Source organism: Miscanthus floridulus, chromosome 6, assembly GCF_019320115.1.
Source record: "Miscanthus floridulus cultivar M001 chromosome 6, ASM1932011v1, whole genome shotgun sequence".
Lineage (NCBI taxonomy): Eukaryota > Viridiplantae > Streptophyta > Magnoliopsida > Poales > Poaceae > Miscanthus > Miscanthus floridulus.
The window spans coordinates 35927579-35943382 of NC_089585.1; the positions used below are offsets into that span (position 1 = coordinate 35927579).

At 47.2% G+C, this 15804-nt stretch overlaps 2 pseudogenes; both read left to right on the forward strand.

Moving 5' to 3' along the window:
- Positions 1-476: 476 nt before the first annotated feature.
- Positions 477-2023, forward strand: LOC136460484 (uncharacterized; annotated as a pseudogene).
- Positions 2024-2153: 130 nt separating this feature from the next.
- LOC136460485 (uncharacterized) lies at positions 2154-8816 on the forward strand (annotated as a pseudogene).
- Positions 8817-15804: the final 6988 nt, after the last annotated feature.

A 15804-nucleotide genomic window follows, 5' to 3' on the forward strand; every position in this document is an offset into this window, starting at 1 on the left:
AACATTGCATTTTATTTTGATCAAGCTAAAAGAATGAAGTTAGTTTATATCTTAGCGTCCTAAAAATCATGTCAGTAAGAGGTTCAGAGCATCGGCACTAAAGTTCAGCATGTCTTTGAGTGTGTCTCTATTTTTTTGCTCATACTGGAGTCCACATGATATAATTTGTCTTGTTTTTATTTCTAGGATTAAGTTTTAGGTGTCTGATGCAACTTTTTTGTTAATGTCTATTTTTTAGGATTATTTTTGTTTAGTTGCTCAAGTAATTTTTGCTGTAGTCATTGTCAGATTTGTTTGCATTACCTTTTAGGTGATAGTTGTAGTAAGTGTCAGCTTTGTTTGTTTTCTCTAGTCTCTCATGAACTTTTGTTAGTGGTTGGGCCTATTTTGAGTTCTGATCTATCAATGTTGTTTTTAAGATTGATTATTTAAAAAATCAGTTCTTATTGTGTTCTTATATTATGAGTTCATCTTAGATGGCTAGGAAAAGGAAGGCTACCTTTGTGGACCTTGCAAGTAGCAATTGTTCTGATGGTCATGATTAGGGATGAAAACGGATCGGATACGAATGGATATTATTGATATTACATTTGTTTTCATATTTCTGTCCAGATTCGAATTCGAATACGGATAGTGTCAACCATGCCGGATAGGATACGATTGGATATCGACATCATAAATATATGATTTGAGGATTCGAATACTGATATGATATCGGGTGTTGAATATCCAGACTCGGATACGGATAGATTTAAACCCCTCTAAACGAATTCGGTATTGAATATGGTCGGAAAATATCCGTACCATTTTCACCCGTAGTCATGATGATGATGAGTTGTCTTTGCCTCTTGATTCTTCTGATCCTGATGAAAATGATGACTCCAATTATGATAATCTTATTGATTCAGATGTAAGTATTTTTTTATGTCCTCTGAATTGGTTGCATTTGTTCCATTTCATTGATATTTGTTTTTCTAGGATTCATTTTCTCTTGGTCATCAATCTTTCAATGAAGCTTTGTACAAGGAGTATATGAAAAAAGTAAGGCTTTGTGTTTTTATTGTTTGTTTTTATCATATTACCCCCTGCTCCTCTTATCCCAACTGTTATCCTATTTTGTTTTTTATTTGTTGTTTAGTGTTCTAAGCTAAAGTCTTTGAAGAAGAAGTTATTGATGTCTTTGAGTCATAATGTATGTATTGTTCTTGACTTTCTTTTTTATTTTAATTTTTTCTATCATCTTTTTCATTTTTTATTTTATTACTATGTTTACTACTTTAGGTCAAAAAGAAGAAGTCTGATGGTAGACCTAAAGTTGGTTTCTCAAGATTTTCTGTCACAACGTTCTCTAATGTGATAAATTCTCTTTCTGAAGATCGTAAAGATGTGATTTGGAAGTATGGATTTGGTTCTCTTCTCTTGTTTAATAACTGTTCTATGCCTAGAAATTTTGTTCATTGGGTTGCTCGCCTTGTGAACTATAACTCTGGTGATATAGTTGTTGATGGCAAGGTTATTTCTCTCACTAAGGAGGTTGTTCACTTGGTTCTTGACCTTCCACTTGGTGGATCTCCTTTTCCTGCTGATTATACTGCTGGCAAGCTTTGTTTGCTGTCAAGATTTGGGAAGGATAATGTTCCTCCAATCAGTTTCTTTTCTGAGGCTCTTGTTTGTAAGAAAGAAATGTCTGATGATGATATGTTTGTTTGCTTCATTGTCGTTGCGATGAGTACTTTCTTTTGTCCCAATTCTTTTGTGGTTCCTTGTCACAAATTTTTTGGCATCTTTGAAGACGTTGATAAGATTCGATCTTATGACTGGTGTGGATATATCTAATCTTGGTTGCTTGAGAATATCAAGTTATTCAATCAGTTGAAGAGTTGCAAATCTACTCAGCAAACTACTATTGGTGGTTGTCTGTACTTCCTTGCTGTAAGTTTTTTCCTTTGTTCTTACTTTTTTTTATTTATGTTCATGTATGTTTTATTTTTTATTTATATTGTTGTTAGGTTCTATATCTTGATCATGTCGATTTCGGATCTCATCAATTCACTTCCACTATTCCTCGAATATCTGGATGGAAAAAAGATTTGATTAAGCAGTATGCAAGTCTTGACAAGAGATAAGAAAGTTGTTTTGGGTACCATCCTATTATGGATTATTCAAGGACCTACTATGCTAAGGTAATTTTTTTCTTATCCTTTCTGTATTTTTTGTTTTTGCATAATTTTCCCACTTTTAAGTAGTTTGTTGCTTGCCTATTTCTTTTTTTACAGAGCTAGGATATGTCTATATGATTGCTTATGTTATTTGCGAATTACATCTTTGTCAGTTTCTTGTTTGATTTATTTTAGTCAGATTCTTTTCTCTTAGAAATTATTGAATGTGATTTTTAGTTTCTATGATTATTATACTAGGTTTACACTTTACTTGTACTGAAGTTATGGAGATTATTATGGTGTAACTCCTAGTTTTGATTAGTGTAAATTAAAATTATATCCCTGTTTTATATATGTTTTTGTACCTTTACATGTTCTTTTTGATATGCATCCTTTCAAACTTTATGCATTGAATGTTTTGTATTTTTCCTTTAGGATATGAGCTTGCTTCCTCAAATCTTCCACCAGACTATTGATGATGAATTTTTTAGCAAGCATGATTCTTATGCTCGTTGCAAGCTCCCTATAGAATTGAAGGATGCTATTCGCAAGCTTATTGAGAAGCATTGCTTGAATTGTGGTGTTTCTATCAACTTTGATGTTAATTCAATTACTGCTTTGTTTGATGAAATGAGATTGACCTTTATCAAACTTTGAAAGCATGTGTATTCTGTTAGTGAGATGTCTCAGGTTTTAGTTTTGGAAGTTATCAAGTTGTTATCTGATTCTGTTGAAAAAGATAAGCACTTCGGTTCCCCTATTGGTGGGCTTGATGCTTCTCTATTATTCTTAAAGCTGATCTTAGGGGCTCTAGTGTTAATTCTAATGGTAGGTTATTTTTTATTATTTTTGTTTTGTTTTTTTTATTATTTTTTTATTACTTGTAGTTTCTCCTTTCACATGAAAGTATGATCCAGAACTTCACCAAAACTTGAATGATGTATGTGTTTGTAGCCAATATCTTTTTTCTATTTGTTTTTTTACTCATGTAATTTACTTTTTTATTTTCTTCTCATCTTTTTTGCAGCCTTCTAATGGTAATGTTGTTGATGGTGTGTCTAAGCTAAAGAAGAATTGTTAGTTTGTTTTGTTCTCTGTTCATTTTTTTCCTGTTTCAAGAAATTTTTATTTTCTGATACCTTATATACATTTTTTATTTTTATAGGTTATACTGATGTTGATCCTAGCTCTCCTAAGCTTGTGTCTAGTTCTAGGAATCCTCTTGGTGATATTTCTAATTCAAAGTCTTTGAGGAAAGGTTGTCTGAAGAAATCAGTTTCTATTGGGCTTCCCAATTCTACAGATCTTGAAAACAAGTATGCCCATGATTCTATATCCCCTTCTCCTGTGCCTGGGTATTCAAGATATTTTTCTCAGAAGGTTAGATTTTTTATTTTTTTGATGTTCCATTTGTTATTGTTCTTTGCTTATTTACTTTTTATACTCTTTTTTGTATTATGATTTTTTTATGTTTTTAGAGTGCTAGTTCAGTGAAGAAGTGTGGCCTGCCAAATTCTAGTGTAAGTTTTTTATTTGATTTTGTATTTTTTTTAAATGATGTTTTTGTATTTGTAATTTTCTATGATTTCTTTTCCTTTTTTAGACTCAATTGGTTATACAGACCCTAGATTTTAGTCAGTGCTCTCCTTCCCCTCATCAAGCAGAACGTCATTTGAATCCTCACAGTTCTGGTGGTTCTTTGCCTTCTGCATCAAAGGCTCCAGTTAAGGTATTATTGTTTCAAATTGTTGTTATTTTTCTAGATTCTTTGCTTTCTAGTCAGTGCTGTTGTAGTTATCTATTCATTCTTCTTTTTTTCTTATATAGGTTTCTCCAGAAGTTTTAGTTGTTGGTGCCAAATCTTTCCCCACATCTATTGGAGAAATGACTAAGAAGACTAATGACATATACAATTCCAAATTGGATTTGGGTGGGTGCAGTAGGAGTAGTCCTATTCAACATTTGAGCCATTCAACTCATGAGTCATTGCCTAGTTATGCTCCTTTAAGCCATTCATTTGTATAAAGTCTCAAGTTGTATCTACAGGTGGAAAGGTTCCTTTACATGGTCCTAGGAGGTTTGTGAATCCCGGCCCTCTATTTCGCGGTGATTATGAGATATTCAAGTCTAAGTTCTATGAAGCCAGTAAGTCTAAAGTAGAAAACTATAAGATTCTTTCTAAGTTGGCTTCTTCTGAGTTTCAGAGGATAATTCTATTTCCATTGATTGTATTTTGCTTATTTCGATGTGTTCTATAGCTTTTTTTTAATTTGTTTTGCATTGTGCAGTGAAGATGCAGTGTCTTTGTCTGGTGTTCACTGTACTTTTTGGTCTCTTTGTGAATCTTTGAAACCTAGAGGTTTTGTCAATACTTTTGTTGTATCTTGTTTCTGCTATAGCTTGTTTTCGAAGCCAAATGGTCATCCAGATTTCTCAAAAAGGCATTATTTCTTCTCAAACATTGGTGTAAGTTTTTCTTCTCTCTTTTTTTAAAATAAAATTTGATGATGTTTTTAATTTGTTTAACTAATGCTCTTTATTTTGCATTATTATTAGGATAATATGTTATTGGATTATGATGAAGCTGACCAGCAGTTGTTGCAGCGATCTTTTAGAAGGTCTGCTAAGGCTAGACCATTTGCATCAATCTAACATGGTATTATCAATTTTTTTGTTTTTGTTTTGCTTCTATTTATATTTCTTTATGTGTATTTAATTCTGTTCATATGTTTTTAGCTTTTCTTCTTTATATTGCATGAGAAGCATTGGTTTGTTTTTGTGGTTGACACTAAGGACTGTCATTTTGTATTTCTCCGACTGATCACGCTAGTCGGAGAAGAGCAGTTACCAGGGATTTGGCGCATCCCCGGTCGAAGACGTGGGTCGGTGTTGGAAGTAGTGCTTTGGCCAGGTCTTTCGGTCGGAGAGGTCGTTCGGAGGCGGGCTAGAGACCGAAGCGAGCGTAGTCGAGGTGTAGCCAAGGGATGGGGCGAGTTCGGGGTCGCAGACCTAGGTGTTTGGTGTGCAGTCAAAGTGTAGCCGAGGGATGGGGCGAGTTTGGGGTCGTAGATCCAGGTGTTTTGGTATCTTGAGCCCCTGAGCCTTGTTGGGCCTTGGTAGGGGTCGGTTTGAGTTGTGCGCGTTACCCCATCCTTGGTTTCTCACAACCAGAGGGGCTGAGCTTTGTCGCTTACCTCGATCGCTCGGGCTCGAGTGACGCGCTCGGTGAGCTCGCTAACAGGTATGATCGAGTAGAATCTGGGTCTGTCGTTCGTGATGGGGTCATCATAGCCTTCTTATGACATTTTACTGCTCCTTTTCCTGCAACTCGGTAGATGCCTGGGTCATTCCGAAGACCGACCCGGGTGGCCTGCTGGCCTTCCCTCGATGGAGATTCTAGGAGTTTGGTGAGAGGTTTAGGATCGAACAAGAAGGTTGAGATGACCCTGTCTGATTTGGGGCAGACTGGGCGAGGGCCGCACGGGGCTCATCTGCGTTTTCTCCCCTAGCTCTATTTGACGTGGGGTGGCCTCGAGCCCTTCGTGGGCCGGCCTTCGAACCCCAATTGGTCGTTGCTCATGTTGAATGAGGCAACTGCCGCTTTGTGACCCAACACGTAGCGTTGTGATGCATTTCGCTGCATGTGCGATGCTTTAGTTCCTGAACCCCCGAGCGATTTAGGGCCCAAATTGTCCGGGGGGCACGGGCGTATGGAATGAATGCGTGTATGAATGTATGAATGATTATATAAAGAAATAGCTGGGGTTGGTAGTGTTTCCTTGATGACTCAAGTGACGGGGTCTGAACATCTCTAATCGGAAATGTCCGGCCAGGACCCATGCTCGTTGTTTGTGATGGAGTTGGCATGGCCTACATGGGGCATCCCTTTGCTCATTACCTATCTCTCGATGTTTTCCTGAGCCGCTCAATCGACTTTAGGAAGCCCGATGGTCTCTCCTGGTGGAGATTCTGTTTTGGGTTTTTCCAAGTCCCACCTAGGGATGTGGAGAGCTGCCTGTGTGTGGTGGCGCTTTGGTTCTCGCACCCGGCGTGCAGTAGTGGTGGGCCATATCCAGGCCATGTCCTATCTGATCAGGCGTCGTTCCATCGGGCAGGGCATGTCTCATCGGTCAGGGCACATCCCATTGTATCCCATCTGCATTAAATGGGAAAGGGAGAGGGTTTTTTGCTCTGTCGTTTTAACTTTCCCGATCGGCGTGCTCTCCCCAACTGTTGCGCCCTTTTCCTTAAGTAGGAGAAGGGAGAAGGTTTTGCCCCATTCCTCCACCTATTCCCCATCTATCGCCTCCTCTCATTTTCTTTCTTACCGAGAGTGTCTTTGAGAGCCACGGCGGTTCCTAGGAAAGAAAAGGGAGAGAGCAAGGGAGAGGAAAAAACTCACAAATCCTTTCGTGAACCCGGAGCGAGATGTCGGACTAGAGGTCATCCACTATGAGGGAGTCTGTGCTGAAGGCCTTCGCCGTGAAGGGGTTTCTACCACCGAAGGAGGTGGTGCACTGGAGGGCTCCTGGGAGGGAGGAGTTCCTGCAACCTCGGCCCGGCGAGGTGGTTTCCTTTCTCGCCTTCTATGAGCGCGGGTTAGGACACTCCATGGACTGGTTCCTGCGTGGGCTCCTCAATGAGTGGGGTCTAGAGCTGCAGCAACTCAATTCGATGGGGGTGCTACACATTGCTGGCTTCATCACCGTCTGTGAGGCCTTCCTCGGGATGGAGCCACACACGGACTTCTTCCGGCGGTTGTTCTCTGGGAGAGCTTTGCCGGTGGGGAATCTACCCGAGGCTGCATCGGTGGGGGCTTCACCCTACAGAGGAAACCGAGCATGGGGGGTTCATATCCCACATGCATCCCCTACGACTCCAACCAGTGGTGGCACGGGGAGTGGTTTTATATTAGAAACCCGGTGGAGGCGCCATTCTCGGCATTCACCGGTGGGAGGTCAGAGAGGCGGGATAGTTGGTCGTGGGGCCCTTCCCATCGAGAGAAGGAGAAGGTGGGGATCATCGAGGAGGAGCTCTAGAAGCTCATGTGGCACGGCCTTGATGGGGTGCGGGTGTTCCACACCCTCTACCGTCGTTGGGTTGCTCCATTGGTGGAGAGGGCATGGCCGATATGGAGGTACGGCGGCTCGTCGGACCTCGATCATGCATCGCCTGAGGAGATGCCGGATGATGAGGTTTGGAGTTGCCTTGACCGGGTGCTGCAGCTGAAGCCCAAAGAGAAGGTCGATGGAAAGCCCGGACCTCTCAACACCTTGGTGGTGTCCAAACTGGTATGCTCCTCTCTCTTTACTTCGTGTTCTTTTCCCCTTTGCTTTCCTACTTTTTTTTATCTTCAATCACCTATTTCGTAGGGACTTGATGCTTACAAGTCCTGGCCGCACCTTCCAAAGGGGTCGGAGGGCATGGCTCCGCAGGCTGTCTAGAAGGAGGTGGTGGATGCCAAGAAGAAGAAGAAAACTGAGGTGGCTTGGCGGAAATATAAGATGGAGAAGGAGATCGCCCGGCGTGTGAAGGCCGGGGAAAATAAGAGTGACGTCGAATCAGAGCTCGAGTCGAAGGATCCCATAGAGGTGGATGACATGGTTTTCTTCGAGGAGGAGGAAAGCTAGAGGTCATTGTGACCTCGGCGGAGCGTCGTGATCCTGCAGCGATGTCTGTTGGCGATGAGCAGGAGGCAGAGAGGCGCGCCATGGTTCCCATGCTGAGGAAGTGTGCGGCGAGCGCAGATGCTGCTGGCGAACGGGAGGCAAAGTGGACGTGGTCACCACGCCCCTCGGTGGCATCGCCGGTCTCGTCCCCGCCTGCCGTGGGTGTGGCCGAGCAAGCCAGGCGGTCAGAGGAGCGGGCTTGTACCCATGCGTCATCAGGACCGGTGCCAGCGTGTGACTCGCAACAGAAGGATGCCCTACCTGCTACTTCGGTCTAGGCGTCTTGAGCCGAAGGTCGCGGTGACCCACAGGCCGGGCAGGAGCCAGTTAGGATGACTCCAACCCCGGCTGAAGTAAGGGGGAGCGGGTCACAGCCTAGGAGCGGTCCTCGCCCTGTAGGCACGTTGACGTCGGGTCTTGGTTTTAGAGTCGTGCCACTTACCTCCTGGTATGTTTTTCTTTGTTTCTTTTTGATCTTGCTGTTTGAGTCTTTTTAGAGTATGTCTGACCTATTCTTTTTGTCAATGGCCAGACGATGATGGGGTTGAGCATTGCCCCAACTCCCATGCAGGAGGTTTGGAGGTCCACCCTGCAGCGTGCTGCGGTGAGCGGCGAGGGGAATAGGGTGGTGGCGGTGAGTCCTTCCCTTCAAGGGGTGGTGTTCCCTAGGTCAGTTGCTAGTACGGCAGCAGTGGTGGCAATGGTGTTGGCGGTGATCCCGGTGGTGATGGCGGGGGCTTCGCTGGAGGTGTCCCTTGCGGCCCCTCCTCCACCGGCTGCGGTGGAAGAGGAGAGAGAGACCAAGCTCCCTACCTCACTAGGTGGAAGGCTGCACGGCTCACCCTCATGGTTGGAGCTAAAGGCGCCAGAGGGAGACGCGGCTAGGATAGAGTCGAAACGCCCGTCGGTGGCCTATGAAACTGAAGTGGTGGAGATCCCTTTCGACGATGAAGTGGATGATGTGGTGGAGCTACCAACGCCGTCGTAGGAATTGGTGGTGGTTCGGTCAGAGGCTAGGCCCTCTGGTAGGCTGGAGGAGGGTGACCTAGAGTGGCCCTGCCCTGAGGGCCCATCAAAGGTTTGGTTCATCCTCCGGGATTCCCAGGAGTGTCAGCTCTGGGACATCCTTAATGGAAAAGGACTCGCCATGGAGTCCGATCTCACCAAGCTATTGGTGAAGCTTGAGGACGCCTAGGAGCGGGTTATGTCCACCTAGCAGTTGGTCAAGGTCGACCTGCAGCTCGCCGCGGGGGTGAGTTTCACGTGTTTGTCCTTGACCTCTTAGTCTCTTGTTGGTTGCCTCAGCATGCTTGCTTCTCGTTTTCGCAGGGTCTACAGGAGATGTCATCTCGCAAGTCCTGTTTCCTTCAAATGGAGCATGCCCGGATGGCCAAGCTTGAGCATCAGTTGGAGTCCGCCCACCATGAGTCCTAGGACCAGGCGGTTGAGGTGACCACGGTGCGAGTAGAGGAGCAGCGTGCGGTGGAGCAGGCGACCGCTATCGAGCAGGGGCTTGAGGTGGCGAAGGCCTACCAGGCAGAGACCGAGGTGGGGCTACGAAAATCCCTGGTGGACACCGAGGCGGTGCTCCAAAAATCCCTAGAGACCCTTGAGTCAGAGCGGAATGCCCTAGAGTTGGCGCGAAAGGCCCTGGAGTTAGAGCGAAAGGCCCGATTGGAGGCAGACCAGGAAGGGCTTGCGCTCCTAGGCCAGGTGATGGGGATGCAAGAGGCGAATGCCCGGCTGCATGAGCAGGTGGCCCAGCAGGCGGAGGGACTCTCCACCCTCAAGAACTTCCGCTTCGATATGTACCTTCTCTATTTTTTGTTGTGTTGGTTTCTTCCTTTATCTTGTTTCTAAGCTTGTTGCCCTTCTTCCAGAGCTAGGTGGAAAGGTGAAGTCGTTGGAGCGAGACCTGGAGACGGTCAAGGTGATGTTTGGCTAAAATGCGGAGGCGCTGGCCAAGTCACTTGAGGAGCGATGTGCCCTCGAGGGGGAACTTGACCAGATCCGCAATGTTGCCCAGCTCGTCATCTCAGAGGTCTTCGGATTGGAACCAAGTACTAGCGTGCTCGCCATCTAGCTGGTGGAGGTCCTGGATGAGCTTCAGGCCCTCATCACACATGGGCTGTTCTATGGAGCATCGGGGGTGTTGACTTCGGTGGCAACATACCACCCTAGACTTTGCCACTATCTGCAGTGGGTATGCCGATGACTTGAGCATGGAGGACATCCAATCGCTCAGGGAGAGCTTATTGCCCCACGCAAGGTTGGTGGCAGAGCAAGTCTCTACGCAGTGGGTGATGGATGCCCGTTGTGAGGACATGGCTGAAAGCGTGCATCACGGGGACATTGCCCAGCCTACGGATGGCACAGAGCCTAGGTGAAAGGTCCTAATGGCTAGAGGGGGGGTGAATAGCCTAATAAAATTTCTACAACAACACTTAACAAAGTGGTTAGACAATTATGAGGCGAAGCGAGTGTTGCGCTAGCCTACTTAAAATGCAAGCCACCTACCACAATTCTAGTTTAGATAGTGTCTATTCACACAATAGCAAAGACACTATTCTATATTAGTGTGCTCTCAAAGACTAACTAAAGAGCCACACCAACCAAGCAAGCAAGCTCTCACAACTAGCTACACTAAAGAGCTTGTCAACTAGTATGCGATAAAGTAAAGAGAGTGATTAGGATAGTTATACCGCCGTGTAGATGAATGAACCAATCAATCACGAAGATGAATAACAATGATGACCAATCACCTCGGAATCAATGATGAAGACAATGATTTTTACCGAGGTTCACTTGCTTGCCGGCAAGCTAGTCCTCGTTGTGGCGATTCACTCACTTGGAGGTTCACGCGCTAATTGGCTTCACACGCCAAACCCTCAATAGGGTGCCGCACAACCAACACAAGATGAGGATCACACAAGCCATGAGTAATCCACTAGAGTACCTTTTGGCGCTCCGCCGGGGAAAGGTCAAGAACCCCTCACAATCACCACGATCGGAGCCAGAGACAATCACCACCTCCGCTCGACGATCCTTGCTGCTCCAAGCCGTCTAGGTGGCGGCAACCACCAAGAGTAACAAGCGAAACCCGCAGCGAAACACGATCACTAAGTGCCTCTAGATGCAATCACTCAAGCAATGCACTTGGATCACTCCCAATCTCACTATGATGATGAATCAATGATGTAGATGAGTGGGAGGGCTTTGGCTTAGCTCACAAGGTTGCTATGTTAATGAAAATGGCCAAAGATGTGAGCCACAGCCGGCCATGGGGCTATAAATAGAGCCCCAATCAAATAGAGCCGTTATACCCCTTCACTGGGCAAAACGCGCTCTGACCGAACGCTCTGGTCATACTGACCGGACGCTGGCCCTCAGCGTCCGGTCGCCCGATGGACACCATGCGTCATCAGCTTTAAACGCTGTACGTCAGATTCCAACGGTTATGACGCTGACCGGACGCTCCGATCAAAACTGACCAAACGCTGAAGCCCCAGCGTCCGATCGTTTCCAGTAAGCTCCCCGAGGCATGTTTTTCCGACCGGACGCGTCCGGTCCACCTTGACCGGATGCAGCTAGCGTCCGGTGCTCAACCCTAGCCTACTGTGCCGTCTGACAGCTCGACCGGACGCAGCCTTTCAGCGTCCGGTCGCTGAGTGACCCAGCGTCCGGTCAGTAGACCGACGCCAGCATCAATTCGATCAACTCCATTTCAACTCTAACTTCTTCACCCTTGCTCCAATGTGCCAACCACCAAGAATTTTGCATCCACCGCAATAGAAAATAGACATTTCATTTTTCATCTCAACCCTGCAAACACCTTGTGCACATGTGTTAGCATATTTTCACAAATGTTATCAAGGGTGTTAGCACTCCACTAGATCCTAAATGCATATGCAATAAGTTAGAGCATCTAGTGGCACTTTGATAACCGCATTCCGATACGAGTTTCACCCCTCTTAATAGTACGGCTATCAAACCTAAATGTGATCACACTCTATAAGTGTCTTGATCACCAAAACAAAATAGCTCCTATGGTTTATACCTTTGCCTTGAGCTTTTTGTTTTTCTCTTTCTTCTCTTCAAGTTTAAGCCCTTGATCATCTCCATGTTATCACCATTGTCATGTTATGATCTTCATTTGCTTCTCTACTTGAAGTGTGCTACCTATCTCATGATCACTTGATGAACTAGGTTAGCACTTAGGGTTTCATCAATTCACCAAAACCAAACTAGAGCTTTCACTAGGTCGGAAGTGGACATCGGCCCGCCTTCAACCGAGCCGAATGTCATCCTACCGGGAAGTGAGCAGCCCATGCCTTCGCCGGTCACACCGACAGCTGATACCGCCGGGCAGTCCCAATAGCTTGTAAAGTATAAGCAGTTTAGCGGATGTGAAAAGTTAAGTTCATGGGGGAGCCCCCATGTAAACGTTCTTGTGTTCTCAACGATTACAATCAATTTCGTTTTTTGTGATGGAGTCACTCCATTCGAGGAAGCATGTCCCATTCGTTCCTTAGTTCTACCATAGCATAATTTTATTTTTTTTATTCTTTCTTTTTTGTACTTGCTCGTTCATCCCGTAGGCCACAACCTTAGGAGCCTAGGGCATGGCCCATGAGGCTCAGATGCTCGTAACCATAGGTAGAGGCGGGGTGCGATCGGTTGAAATATTTTAAAGCAAAGCTACATAAGGTAATTTAAAGGAACGAACTACCCTTTTGTTCGAGTAGGAAGGAGTTTCACCATATGATAGTAAACAAAAAGAGAGGTAGTAGTGCACCCCCGTGGAGCCCCCAAATGACACGGGCTGAAAGTGTTCGGGTCAGACGCTTTTATAGGAGCAAACGTTAAGTAAACAATGGTAAGACTGAATTTTAGAGGAAGAAACGACATATTTGTTCCAAGCGTTGGTGAGAATATCGTCGTTGTCGTCCTTCAGTCGGTAGGCGTCCGGTCGGATCACCTTGACCTTCAGTCGTCCGGATCCTTGCCCGCTACGCCCCCTTTCTTGGTCGCTGCCTCTTCGCCTTTTTCTTCCTTTGGCCCGCCAGCCTATCACAGAAGGCACTTGAGGAGCTCGCAGTCCTTGTAGAGGTGTCTGACAGGGTAGGCGTGGTTGGTGCATGGGCTATCCATGAGCTCATGGAAGTGGCCTAGAAGGTCCTGCTAGGGCTGCTTGCCTGTGTGATCAACCATGGTGACCAACGCGGAGTTGGCCGATCGACGGTGATCTTTTCTGTTCTTTTTCCCCCTCTGTGTGGAGGGGCCCTCATTTTAATCCTAGCGCTTGGCCTTGCCTTTGCCTCGACCTCCATTGGGGTGTTGCGGGAGCGGCGCTCGCTGGATACGTTGGACAAAGGCCCGTGGTCCTAGGCCATCCAGGCTAGGACTCCGATCGCTGCTGTGAGCGTTTTGATTCAGCCCGAGCCGCTCGTGTATAGGTGGTCGTGCGGAGCGATCGCCAAGTCAAGACGAGGCGGAGATGCGGCCTCCTATGCCGTGCTTGGCGGCTATAGTGGTGAGCGGGTGGAGCGATTCGTCTAGTGCGTCCTCACTCCCCTGGTGGAGAGAGAGGCCACGAGTCGGTGTCACGATGCGGAGCTCTCCGCCTATTGAACGGCGGCGGTCTCCACTAATGCCTGGAGGTTCTGTGGATCGCCTGTTCCTAGGGGTCGTTTGGCTCGGGAAGGCCACACAGAAGCATTACCACAGTGGCGATATTCTGATTGGCCCAAGCGAACTATGGAGGATCATTCCCCGGGCACCGCTCGCCAGTTTATGCGCATGGGGCGTAGTGTGGTGCGTCGAGCGCACTAGTGCAGTCGGCGACTGGTTCAACTGCTGTTGTCATAGCTCCTCGCCATGCTCCCGTGTGAGATCAGGGGTCTCCGCATGAGCGTCTAGAGGGGTGTGAGTCTACAAGGACTCCGTCACCACCGGTGGCTGTCCCAGAGTGTCCGCCATAGCACACTCCTAGGATGGACGGTGGCTAGGCGCCACATCATCGATGCTAGAGCCATCACTCTCAACACCATCATCAATGAGGTCAAGGAACACAGGTAGGAGCATAGCTCGCCATCCCCATGAATTCGGAAGTGAGAGGGGGCGGCGTTGACATCCTTCAGAGCCCCCTGGCGTACGTATCTGCGAAAGACGCGAGGCCATAAGGGAACCGGTTGCATGGCGGTCGCGGCGGGTACAACAGGGTCCCTCCGAATAATTGGCGGGAGATAGAGAATAACAAGTAAATAACAGCATATACATTACTCATAGTGGGGTTTGAGCAGAGAGTTTGCTTGGAATGAAGCGCAGATGCCTCGTTGTTGAAGTCGTCGTGCGTCCTGGAGCCGATGGAGGGCGCCCCTCCGACGGGCGCCGGAACGAGTGCCTCCTCACGAAGGTGTAGTACGCCGAGCCGGTCAACGACAAAGTCCAGGCTTCCAAAGAGGAAGGCCTGGGACGGCTTGGAGTTGGGTGAAACCCACATCCCAATAGGTGGGAGTGCGGGAAACTCCAGTGAGCTGAAGCGAGTCATATCGCCTAAGCCCACCATGGCGAAGGTGGTGGAAAAGTGGGCCATCCAATGACCAAAAAGTGTTGAATGTACAGCGTCGTCCCCACGAACGGCACCAACTGTCGGTGCAGAAAGTGACCAACATGTAAATATTTGTAGTTTTGTCGTACGTTGTGATCGAAGGTGGACTAGCACTCAATGACACAGGGTTTATACTGGTTCAGGCAACGTGCCCTACGTCCAGTTTGAGTTAGCCGGTGACTTTATTCCTGAGCCCAGGTGGTCGAAGTTTGCAGTGGGGTTACAAACGAGAAGGAGAAAGATGGGGGTACAAGAGGTCCAGTCGGACTCTGGTCGGAAGGGCCAAGAGTGACGGGAGACCCGCTATGAGCTAAGTGTTCGAGCGTGTGCACGTGGTTTGAACCTGGTGGTTCTGCTGTTGTGCAGTAGTGAACTTGATTGATCTAATGAATCTACCTGTTGGAAGATAGCACATCCCCTTTTATAGATGAAGGGGATGGCCTTACAAGTGAGAGGGAGGGAGTACGCTTGCTGCTAAGTCTTGCTTCCCACGCCGATGGGTACAAGATGATGGTAGGCGCCCACAACACTGTTGGATGTCAGATGCACGTGGGAGGTTGTGTTGTCTTCTTCGGGTATGGCAGACGTCAGCGCCTGCCACACTATTGATACCTGGAGGCATGCAAGGGGTTTTACCATGTTCGCCTGGTACGGTAAATGTTGGCGCCCACAACACTGTCGATGCCCAGAGATATGTGGGGGAGCCTTACCATATGGGAGTTAATGGCGCCCACAATACTGTAGGGGAAAGATGTCGGCGCCTACAACACTGCTTACGTTCTGTCATGCTAGGGAGGTCGCAGAGTGTTGTTTCCGTAGGTGTACAGGGTACGGACCCCGGTATTGCGGTTTGACTTGTGTGCCCTGCCTTACTTTCTCCGTCCATTTCCTGGTTTTTACCGAGCGGGCGTCCCCGGTCGGTTGGTCCCAGTCGGCTCTGATCACGCCAGTCGAAGAAGAGCAGTGAGCAGGGGTTTGGCGCATCCCCGGTCGAAGACGCGGGTCGGAGTTGGAAGTAGTGCTTTGGCCAAGCCTTCCGGTCAGAGAGGCCGTTCGGAGACGGGCTGGAGACCGAAGCGAGCGCTCCGGTCGGAGAGGTGGGCCGGAGTCAGAAAACGGGCGCCGCTCCTCCTCGGCCAGACCTTCCGGTCGGTGATTAGATCGCCCTTCTGGCCTGTCGTTTAGATACTTGGGCCGAGCCTTTGTTGAAAAGCCAGTCCGCGAGGGACCCCGGGTTTATGAACCCGACACTATCCATCCTTTTACATGTTGTGTCATTTTTTGTTTATTAGTTCCTTTTTCTCTCGTCTCCTCCAGTATTTTAGGTAGTTAGTTTTCTGCCTTTTCAAGTCCATTTCTGTTGTAT